Raw genomic sequence first — 11,728 nt, forward strand, 5'->3', positions numbered from 1 at the left:
TGGAAAAATCTATAAACCTAAAGGTTCTTCCACTATACAGTTGCTACGTGATTATAGGCACAATAGAAGAATTTTTCCGGGGTCTCTCAGGTAATATTTGAGAAATTCTTCGGGTTTTGAACGTCAGAAAAATTACCTGCTTTTCCTTAAACATTTCCTTGGCATAGTGAAATATATATTTAGAAGAAAGCTACATTTAGAAGAATTCGTAATTAGCTTTCAATTTTTACTTAAAACAATTTTTATATATATTTTAAGAATATTCTTTAAAAATTTTAAGTTAAATTTATTAAAAAACAGTGAGATATAATGACGTCTGTAAACTAAGCGCGCACGCAAGTCACGCAGTTTTTCTCGTGTATCTATTCATCTTCGTTTTTTACCGTTGTGTTCTCTATAAGGAACATATTTCTTATATTTAGTTCTATTGTAAATTTCTATAAAAATGTTTCTTATTATTTTGCAGTAAAATAAATCTATTTCTTTCTCTTTTTATTTTTTTATTTATATATTTTTTTTTTATTTATAATTTTCTGTTATTAATAATTAATAAAAATTCTTAATAAAAATGCAATCGACTGAATAATTGCCACTGATTTATCGAATACATAATTACAATATTAGGCGTAAGTACTATTATTTTTCAATATATTAGTGTGATATAAATTTATACTTTGTTGTGAATTCGATGGCCGTTTCTTGAGTTATAAGAATCCGTTAAATTTGATACTGAAAGTTCGTATTTCTTTTCAATTCTTCTAAATTTTTAAAAATTAGCTATACTTTCACAAATCACAAAGTTTAAGATGTATTTTAATAAGATTCTATTGTGACTTTTATAGTATAAATTTTAGTGTACATAAATATCAGAATTTTTTAGACTCATTTCCGAATATATTTTCATCATTAATTATTAAGCAATACTATTAATTATAAATATAAATAATAATCCATTAATTTCGAAATTTTAGTTGTTGTACGTGTTGGAATAGTATGTAAATCATTGTTTATTAAGCTTGTTATGTATTGAACAAAGTTTTATTTATATATATGTTAGTAAACACAAAAAATAGTTTATGTAAATCTGGTTTTCTGCAATCTTTCTGTTCCGATTTCTATTATATGACACTGATTAACCTACTTTACATCTAAAAATAAATTTTCATAAAAAATTTATTGACAGCTCAGACAGCACATATCTCTAAAAGATGACTTAAAAACGCCTCATTATCTTTTAGATATCTTTAGGCTTTTCTGTACTGTATTGAAGGCAAAGTAATTCGTGAAAAATTTTTAACTGTTTACGAAGGAAGAAATTGACAAACTTTGCAAGATCCTATATGTATATATCATAGGCAAATGGTTGTTTTAGGAAAATAGCTTTTGACTAGGCATATACCATCTGGCAGAGTAAGTGGCTTTCATTTGTTTATTTTATTTCAAATGCTATTTCCCTAGGCAAACAGCATTTGTCTGAACACTATATATAAAAATAGAAATAAAGGTTATTTTGCAGCAAAAATAGTCGAAGGATTCGAGTATTTGGGTTTAATAGCATTAATAAGATAATTAATTGAAATATACTGAAATTTTTATTTCTAAATATCTATCATTTTTCCTTTACAAAATAATTTTTATTTTTATTATATAATATTATTCTCTTTCTTTTTCGATTATCTTGATATGGCACTATGATTTTACCATATTTTAAATTTAAAATTAAATTCAAATTTCAGATAAAAATGTATTGGCAAACGGAATAATTGAAATTAAATTTTAACACATTGTCTTTCGCATTTAACATATTCTTGATTACATATTAATTACTATTAATTTTTTTGTATTAATGTATAATTATTTATAGCTTTTATTTGTAATAACTCTTTATTTTTCTCAATTATGCTTTTTTTTTATTCGTCTTTCCTACTCTTTCGTTAAAGAAAATATTGACGGAAGCGCGTTCTCTATTCGGGCTCAGATGTCTGCAAAAACTTATGCTAATCAAACCGATGGAAAATATTTTTTTTAATCCGCACAGTATATATGAGTCATTTTTTCTAATTTACATTGAATCGAGAATTGTCACTTAAAAACACTTGAAACATATCCTTCATTTGTCAGATATATCTTGTCAGTATAATATTAAAAATACCAAGCGGTCATTTCTGACGGTTTCTATTTTTTAAATTAATTACTCTATTTTTTGTATAAAAGATAAAATTCTAAAATTTTATACCTTTTTATCAATCATTTAATAAAGAAAGTAAATGAGATCAGAATCTTATCTTTTACATAAGAAATAAGTTACTAATCTAAAAGACAGAAATGGTCAGAAAAACGGTTTGGTACTTCTAGCGATAACTTGATAAAATATTATTTATCAAAAAGAGAGTTTCAACATCAGAGGTAAATAATATATAAAATATCAATGCAATGATATATCCGTAAGCAGCAAATGTATTCTCATGATAAATTGTTAAACATACAAAATTCGATAATTGCTAATTGAAATACAATAGTTTAACCTATATACTTAAATACTTAAATAACGTTATTTATCTTAGGATATAATACATATATCATATTAACATTAAAGATAAATAATATCAATGTGATGATATGTATATATACAGGGTGTTCGGTTGCTCTTGGGGCAGTTACAATGGCATTATGCGGGTAACGTTCTGCCACCTTCCTGTTTGGTACGTAATGTGTGCCTTCGAATTTGTCAAAATAACGACCTACTTCATTATTTTCGATCAATTTCGACGTTGTCAAAGTTTTAGAGTCTATAATAAAAAATGCGAAACGCAAATTAAAAATTAATTAATGATAAATAAAATTAAATAATAATGAAAGAAATATAACAATAAATACAATAACACTAAAAATTAATTAAAAAGCTAAATTAAAAAAAAAGAGAATAAGATGAATTGAAATAAAATAAAATACGTATACGTACAAAGAGATGAGAAAAAAATAAAGAAAAAATTGTAATTTATTGTAATTGTCTAGCGCCACCTACCATCTCTCTACTAGAATTTATATTTAAATTAATAGTATAAATTTTCTGATATAGTTTTTTTAGCAGTTAGCGGCAGTTACAGCGGCATCATGCGGATAACATTTTTCCAGCGCTTTGTTTGGTACATAATGAGTGCCTTCGAATTTGTTAAAATAACCACCTATCTGACTATTTTCTATCCATTTTGGCTTTGTTAAAGTTATAGCGTCTATAATAAAAATTTAAAAAACACAAAAAAATCAATTACTGATAAGTAAAATTAAATAATAAAAATTATATTCATACCTTTTCCCACATAACACATTTCATTATTATCCGTAAGAATTAGGTAACATGTTTGTTCCTTTGTATCACAACAGATATTCAATGGAAAAATATGAGTATTTTCTCTTCTATCTTTTACGGAGATTTTAACAAACTTTCTATCTTTATATCGATGCCATCCAATTATTACGCCTGTAGGACAGTCTGCAGATTGATAATCATGTGTCACGATCATTCCAACCGCAAATTTTACATCTTTTGATCTTGCATTTAGCATTTCAAATTTTTTTATCTTTATGGTAAACTGAAAAATGAAAGTTCAAGTTTTAATTGATATTTCTTGTCAAGTAATTCTTATATAAACATTTGTAGAAAGTTAAATTACAACTAGTCAAATTATAAATAACTATAATTTTTATGTAATTGCATGTTATTAGAGAAAAGCTTTTTGTTTCTTATTATTATTATTAATATACACCATGTGTAGTGTTTACGCACAATACAGTGTGAACCAATTTCTTTTAAACTCGTACTACAATCTTTTAAATTCATATTCCAGTTGAAGTTATTGTAATATTCTAATAAATCTAAATCATTCACTTTCCACAAATTTTCATTATACTGGATCATACACACCAGTATGTGTAGCATCTACAATAAAAAATGATTTAAATGTGAAAATAATGTTCCGATTAGAAACGAAAAAATTATATACTGTGCAAGTCTATTTTTTTAATTTTAATATTACGTAAATTAATATTAAAATTGATAAAAATTAAGTGCGAGTAATTACCAACCCTTTCGGCTTCTATTATTTCCAATTCTGTAAAATTGCACTTGATAAAACAATCTGGGAATTTTTCAAAATTTATTCTAAAACATCTTACATTTTCAGAACTATTTGTGTCACTGCAAACAATATACAATAATATTTATATGCGTGAGTGTATGGTAAAAATGAAAATATCAAAAGATTCAAATAATTTCAAATTTGATATTATACTTACTATGTTGGTTTCCAAAATAGACAGATGCTCTTACCGGGATATCCTTTTATTATATCGCAACGTAGCCCAAGTCTTCTGGCAACGCTATGATATATTATATATATTATTATTTCTTGACCATATTTATGTTCTAAGACCTATGTCAAAAGTTACAATGCAGAAATTAATTAGAGGGAAAGTATTTCTAAGATTACAACAACATGACCATGTTCACAGCATAATTGGCCATAATTCTATAATACATTATAATTAATAGTACTTACATTAGTTATACATTTGTGTTTTAATTGTGTATTCCAATCTGTGTTTTCCACATTGTTTGGTCGAAAGTTTAATGTGTCAAATATATATTCCTCGAGTGTATCCATAATCTGAGTTCCTTCGGCTTCATTCCAATGATTATCGTCAATATTGTTGTTTTTCCAATAGGAAAAATTTTCTGTAGACGTCGAGAATATTGAATGTTTGGAATTTTTCTTTCTGAGGCTATTCAATACTTCTAGTGCTATACCATCTAGTATTGCTGTTACGGACGAGTATAATATCTCCTTTTGAGGCTGTATGTCTTGTGCCACAAAAGTAGCACATCGTTCTAGTAGTTGCACTTTGTCAGGTTGCTTTCAAAATTTTTCTAATTTGTTTGCCCACATACGATTCTTCAGATGGAAAAATGTTTGTACATAGAAATATTTTTCTGTTAGATTGTAAAGAGTTTTTATGAAAAAAATTACACATTAACTATACAATACATATGTTAGTCCACAAAGTTAATTGTACTTTAATTAATATAATTTTACCGTGAAAATTCAGGGAGCAAATTTTTAATCTCATCAAAATAGAAACAAGCTTTTATATCATATCCACTTTTGTTTAAGGTGTACGACAAATCTTGATCTAACTTATTCATGAAAGGATAATGTGTTGAATTTTTCATTGATATAATACCGTGTTCATAATATTCTTGAATTTTTTGAGACATGAAATTTCGTAATTGTCTCGCATTATTCTTGCCTATTTCTATAAACTTCAAATTCTCTTTATTTTTCTCTTTATTCTTTTCAGACGCTTTCTGTTCATTTTCCTTAAGCTCCTTGTTATGGAGTTTTCTTGCTGTAGGCCATCTGATATTTAAATAAATAATATTATCGTAAATTTATAAAAAACGCTAAATTATTGCATTAGTAACAAGTTTTCCAAGAATTATGTTATTTAAATTGTGTAATATACGTAATTAGTCAAAATATCGACATTCTTGTTTTATTTTAATACATTATATAGTATGAGGTATACAATTTTCAATTTAAATTGTAATTAAAATTTACACACTAACAATATACAATTATATAAAATGTAAGCAATGGACAGCATGGTAGCCATATTCTGTAAATGTAACAAATTAACTTTTATATCCCGTGTATTTATTAAACATCAGTTTAATAACATAATTAAATAAAATAATTCTATTATTGAAACTGGATAATAAAATTCAAGAAACAGTAAAATAGACAGGAGCTATCTTCAAAAATTTTTCACTCATAAAGGAAATACAAAATTTAACAATTCTTTAATTAATTAAAGGCTAAATTTAATTGATGAAAAAGTTTAGTGTAAATAATTGCTCGCGCTCTTTGTGTTATTTAACTTTCATTGATCCGTTTCTTAATCTTTTTATATTGTTTATTATATTTTATATATTTTATATATATATTACTTTTATAAAATATATTTTTTCAGAGTTGATTGTATAATTAGTATGTTAATGAAATTAAATTGCAAAAAATTACTTAAATAACAAGTAATTACCTCTGTAAAAGCTTTTTCTTCATAAATTTGTTGTAGTTGGCTATGTGTTGAAATTTTTTACACACACATCTAAAGTTAATGATATCCTCAATGCTGATATTACTGTTGCCAAGTATGATACATATCACTTCCTCAGGTAAGTTTATTATCGTAGCCATTATTTCGATTAAGAAACAAATTTATTTAAAAATTTAGCAAAACAAAAAAAGTAATTTAATTTAAGAAGATTGGACCGCGTTTCACTAATTCCCTGTTTGTAGTCACACGAAATCTATTGCAAAACCTATGTTCTTATATATTTTTCAATTACCAAAAGCACGTAAACTACAGAAGTTTTTACTCTCTATCCGTACCTATTCTGACGAAATCTCAAAATCTAAAGGCTCTTCCACCATACAGTTGCTACGTGATTAGACACATAAAAAAGGACAACTCCTCTGATGTCTTTCAAGTAATACTTGTGATAAATTCTTCGGAACTTTTTGTGAGAAATTCTTTTGAACTGCAGAATCTTTTGAATCAGAATAGGTAAGGTAATATTATACCTCTCAGGTTAGGTAATATTTGTCACAAATCTTTCGAATTTCGAATTTTAAAGGAATTACCTTCCATCACACATGTCCCTGGCATAGTGAAATACATATTTAGAAAAAAGCTATATTTAGAAGAATTCATAAAAATAGCTTACAATTTTTATTTAAAACAATTTTTTTATTTCCATAATATTCTATACAAATTTTGAATATAATTAATATAAAAATAATGGGATATAGTGATGCCTGTGAACTAAACGCCTAAACATACACACGCATCACGCATGTTTCCTCGTGTGTATGTTCATATTAATTTTCTAATGTTAAGTTATGTTCTCTACTGTCAACATGTTTAATTAATATTTTGTCTTAAATTTTTGTAAAAAAGATTTTTATTATTACGCATCAAAATGAATCTGTTTATATTTCTCTTTTTATACTTTTTTTATTTATATTCTTATTATTTCTTTTGTCTGCTCTTTTTTTTCGTTTTTAATTAAATAGACTCAAAGCTGAAACTTTGTTCCATCAAATGGTATAACTGTAAAATTTTTTTAACAAACATGTATACATGCTACAAATGGATAGAGATTACATAAAAATTGTCGATTTTTTCTTTCTTTATTTTGATCCAGAAAACAATTGTGTGGAATGATAAAAGAATAAGTTCTTCACGTTTTTTTATACTTTAAAGCAGGGATCCGGACCGAACCGGAATTGAAACCGAAAACCGTTCCGTAATTTTTTAGTTTAGATGAACCGATATCGTAACCGAAACCAAATTTTATAAAATTTATAACACCGAAATCATAACCGAACCAATAATATTATTTACGGTTAACAGTTTTTTTCGGTTCTTAATCTATATATGTATAGATCTGTTTTTCATAGTTGAATCAATATGACAACTTAATGCTCGATTGAAAATGCTCTTTTTTTTAATAATAAGTTTTTAGAAATATTAGTTTGAAGTAAAATAACATTATGCTTTTTTAGATTTTTTAACCGTTCTAAATTTTTTATTATTATTGTTACTTATTATCTCTATGTCGCTTATATCTTAATTCTTCTATCTGAATCCACTAAATTAATCACATTTTAGTTTATCTTTTACACATGTATATGCATAAAATAAAACATTGTATTAAATAATATAATTTTTAATTTTTATTTCTCGTCATCTGCAAATGTACAATTTAATAAAATAAATATAAAAAAAGTCATTTTATTAAATTTATCATTACACTTCAAACTCTTTCCGTACAAGTAACTATAACCGAAAAAAAAGTTTTAAAAAACCGTAATTTTTTCGGTTTCGGTTTCGTTCACTGGTCAAGAAACCGAAACTGAAACTGAAACACTTATTCGATGTTTTATTAAACCGTATTTAACCGGAACCGAACTGAAAAAAGCTTTCGATCCGGGTCCCTGCTTTAAAGTACACTAAATTTGACAAAAAATTGCCGAATAACTATAAGATTTTTTTCATGGTGGCCATTGTGTTTTTATGGAGCAAAATGTGCAAGAAATTGTGAAATTGCTTAATTCCAATTAAAAAAATGGAAAATAAAATCAATTAATGTTAAAAAATTGCTTTCCAGTACACTGACACTACATGAACTTTTACTAATTATAAGTGTTTATAAGAAAAAAAGACACATTTAAAAATTTTTTTTCTTTATCAAAATTTTAAAAATTTAAAAATCGCCAGCGTTAGCGTTATCCAGAGCATATCACGAGAAAGTCGCACGGTCGGATATATGCTTCGTTTTGTGTGTGTGTCTGCACAAAGAGTTTACAACTCGTCGCTTTTGTGATATTTCTTGTCTTCGAAATTCTTTTTATGCATGTATGTGTTGCTGCCTGAGGATTTTGCTGTCAGGATTGCCGAAGAGCTCTGATAAGCGAGTCGGCGATGTAATTTTTATTATTAATTTTAATATTAATTATTAAATTTATAATATTAAGAAAGATATGAATCAATTAAACAAAATAAAGTATAAATTAAGTATAAGAATTGCATAATATATAATTTTCTCGTTTGTAATTAGAATCTTATTTACATGTAGTCTTTCTTTTATTATTGTAGATAGAAGTACTTTTGAATTTGATCTAGTTTAATTATAAATATTTGTGGCAAAAAAATTCAATATATTTGCTGCAGTATCACAAGAATAATAGTTACAATTGGAATATGAATTTAAAAGATTGGAATATGAGTTTAAAAACGATTGGGCCACACTATACTGTACTGTGCATAAGAATTACAAATAAAGCATATTAATTATAATAAAAAGTTATCTTTAAGGTTTCTCTTTGATAACACATATAATTACATGAAAAGTATAATTCGACTATCTCTAATTTTACTTTCTATAAGTGTTTATTTAAGAATTACTTGATAGTAAATATCAATTTAAAGTAGCACTTATACTTTTCAGTTTACCCTAAAGAAACAAGAAATGTATCTCTAGAGAAACATCATGTATGATGTAAAATTCCAATTACAGAACCAAAGAAAATAAAATTTGCGATTAGGATGATCGTAATCCATGGCAATCGATCTATAGACTGTCCTGCAGACGTGATAATTGAATGACAACGATATGAAGATATATATAAGCTTAATATCTCTATAAACGATAGGAGATAGAACCTAATATTTTTCCGTTGTAAATTTGTAGTGATATAAAGGATGATATAAAGGATGAAACACATTACCTAATTTATACCGAAAATAATGAAATGTAGGAGAAGGTATAAATATTATTATATTGACACATCTTTATTTTAAATTACAATTCTTTCTTTATTTATCTCATTTTTTTATATTGTAAAATAATATTTTATTTTATTTTAATTTGTCTTGTTCTCTTCTTTCTTAATTTAGATATTTAATTTATTTTTAGCGTTATTGTATTTATTATCGTATTTTCTTTATTATTATTTAATTTTACTTACCATTAATTGATTTTTTTCTTTGTGTTTTTTGTTTTTTATTATAGACGCTATAACTTTAACAACGCCGAAATCGATCGAAAATAGTGAAGTTTATCGTTATTTTGATAAATTTGAAGGCATTGACTCACCCTGTCGAACGGCCACACCAGACTGACTCTTCCTGCTAATTCTCCAAAGCTCTAAGAACCAGCTAAGGTCGAGGTAAGTCGAATCTTAATCATTCTGATTTATCTCCTTTACTCTCGAACATTGTATTCTTATTTCTTCTAATTATCGCAAAAGTCCTAAAGGTAAACTCAAGTCGCTATTTTTCACGACACAATCGAGAACGTCGACCAGACGATATATATATATATTTGTAACCACTCTTAACGATAATTAGATGTAATCTGTTCGCAAAAACTATGAATAAATTTATGCTATACTAAAGATACAATTTTCTCCGTGATTTCTAATCCCTCTATCGATTAAAAGATCGCACCTGGCCCTATCCCGCGTAATAAGGATTAATTTCTTTTACCAAAAAAGGACCGTCCGAACGAATGTCCGAAATAACAAGTAATAACGATATTCATTATTGTTAATGTTTTGGACCTGATAATTCGTTTGACTCGAGACCTACATCTTGATTCGTACGATTAGGTTTCGAGAGCTACCAGTTACGCCCTTCCTTCTAACTCATCCTTTCCTGAGTCTGGATGTAACAATATAAAAGTTTTAAATAAAAATTAAAAAATTCATATTTTAAATATTTGTAGATAGGTTTTTTTTTAAATAGGTTTCTTTTAATGTGATAAAAAGAAATTTTTACACTGCCAAAAGCATGTGTAACAAAAGATAGAGAAGCATTTGTATTCTATTAAAAGACTTTTCTCTTTTTTTCAGAGACAATAATAACTTTCTAAAACTTGAAAAAGTAGTGTCTTTCACAAAAATGAATTATTTGAGAGACCCCGTCAAGCTACAGAAAACATTTCCTATTGTGTGTAGTCACGTGACAACTATATAATAAGAAAACATTTAGGATTACAGATGATTAAAAAATGAAGATGGCCAGAGAGTGTAAAAAATTTCGGTGGCGGATAAGACACGTACTTTTGCTCTTGGCATAGGAAATTGGAATATACATAAAAATATAAGTTTCGCAATAGATTTCGTATCGTCATGACCATAAACAGGGAATTGATAATACGCTTAATAGTTTGATCCGATCTTCTTAAATTAAATTTTTTTTTGTGTTTTACAAAATTTTCTTCATAATGGTTTATCTGATAATGTGCTTACCTCAAAGGATATCATTTTTGGTTACAATAGCATCAATATTGAGGATATCATTAACTTTAGATGTGTGTGCAAGAAAGGCCGGATAAGCCTACCGAAAGTGTCCCCGACGAGTTTTCAAATAATACTTGGCCTGTCATTTCCTCATTGTGATAAAAAATTTTCCTCCAAGTTTCAGCTACTTAACTTTATTATTCTTTGAGTTATCAAGAAAAATATCGTTTTCAGTTTTAATTTTTTTTTTATAAATATTTGAGTTAATCCCATATCGATTTTTTTCTGAACATTTATCAACAAAAGACACAAAAAAAATATTTTTTCAATAATTTCAAAAATTAACCCCCCCCCCCCTCCTATTTTAACCTTGATTACAACATATTCAAAGCGCATAAAAATCGGAGAGGAACATTTCCATATTTTTCTTTATTAGTATAACTTGGTAAATACTATTTATCAGAAAATGATTTTCGATTAGTAAAGTAGGTAAATATGCAATATTATATAATATTGCATTAGAATATGATATAAAAATAAATATTTTGTTGGTGTGATTGGGAATTTTTATATAAAAATCTCAATCCCTTACGAGTAATTACGAGTAATAGAAAAATTTTACTTCGAAGGCATCGAAATTTCGCAAACTGTCCCTTAAGTTTTAATTATATTATTCTTTCAGACTAATAAGAATTATTACTTTTATTATAAAAAAAAATCATAATTGGATTGCAAATACCAATTTAATAAATAAAATTGTGGAAAAAAAGAAAGTGAGAAAAAAATCGCATTTTGTATACATACATATTATATATCCATGATAGATGACTAATAGACATTTATCATACATTTATGGGCGA

Source organism: Anoplolepis gracilipes, chromosome 15 (genome assembly GCF_047496725.1).
Source record: "Anoplolepis gracilipes chromosome 15, ASM4749672v1, whole genome shotgun sequence".
NCBI lineage: Eukaryota > Metazoa > Arthropoda > Insecta > Hymenoptera > Formicidae > Anoplolepis > Anoplolepis gracilipes.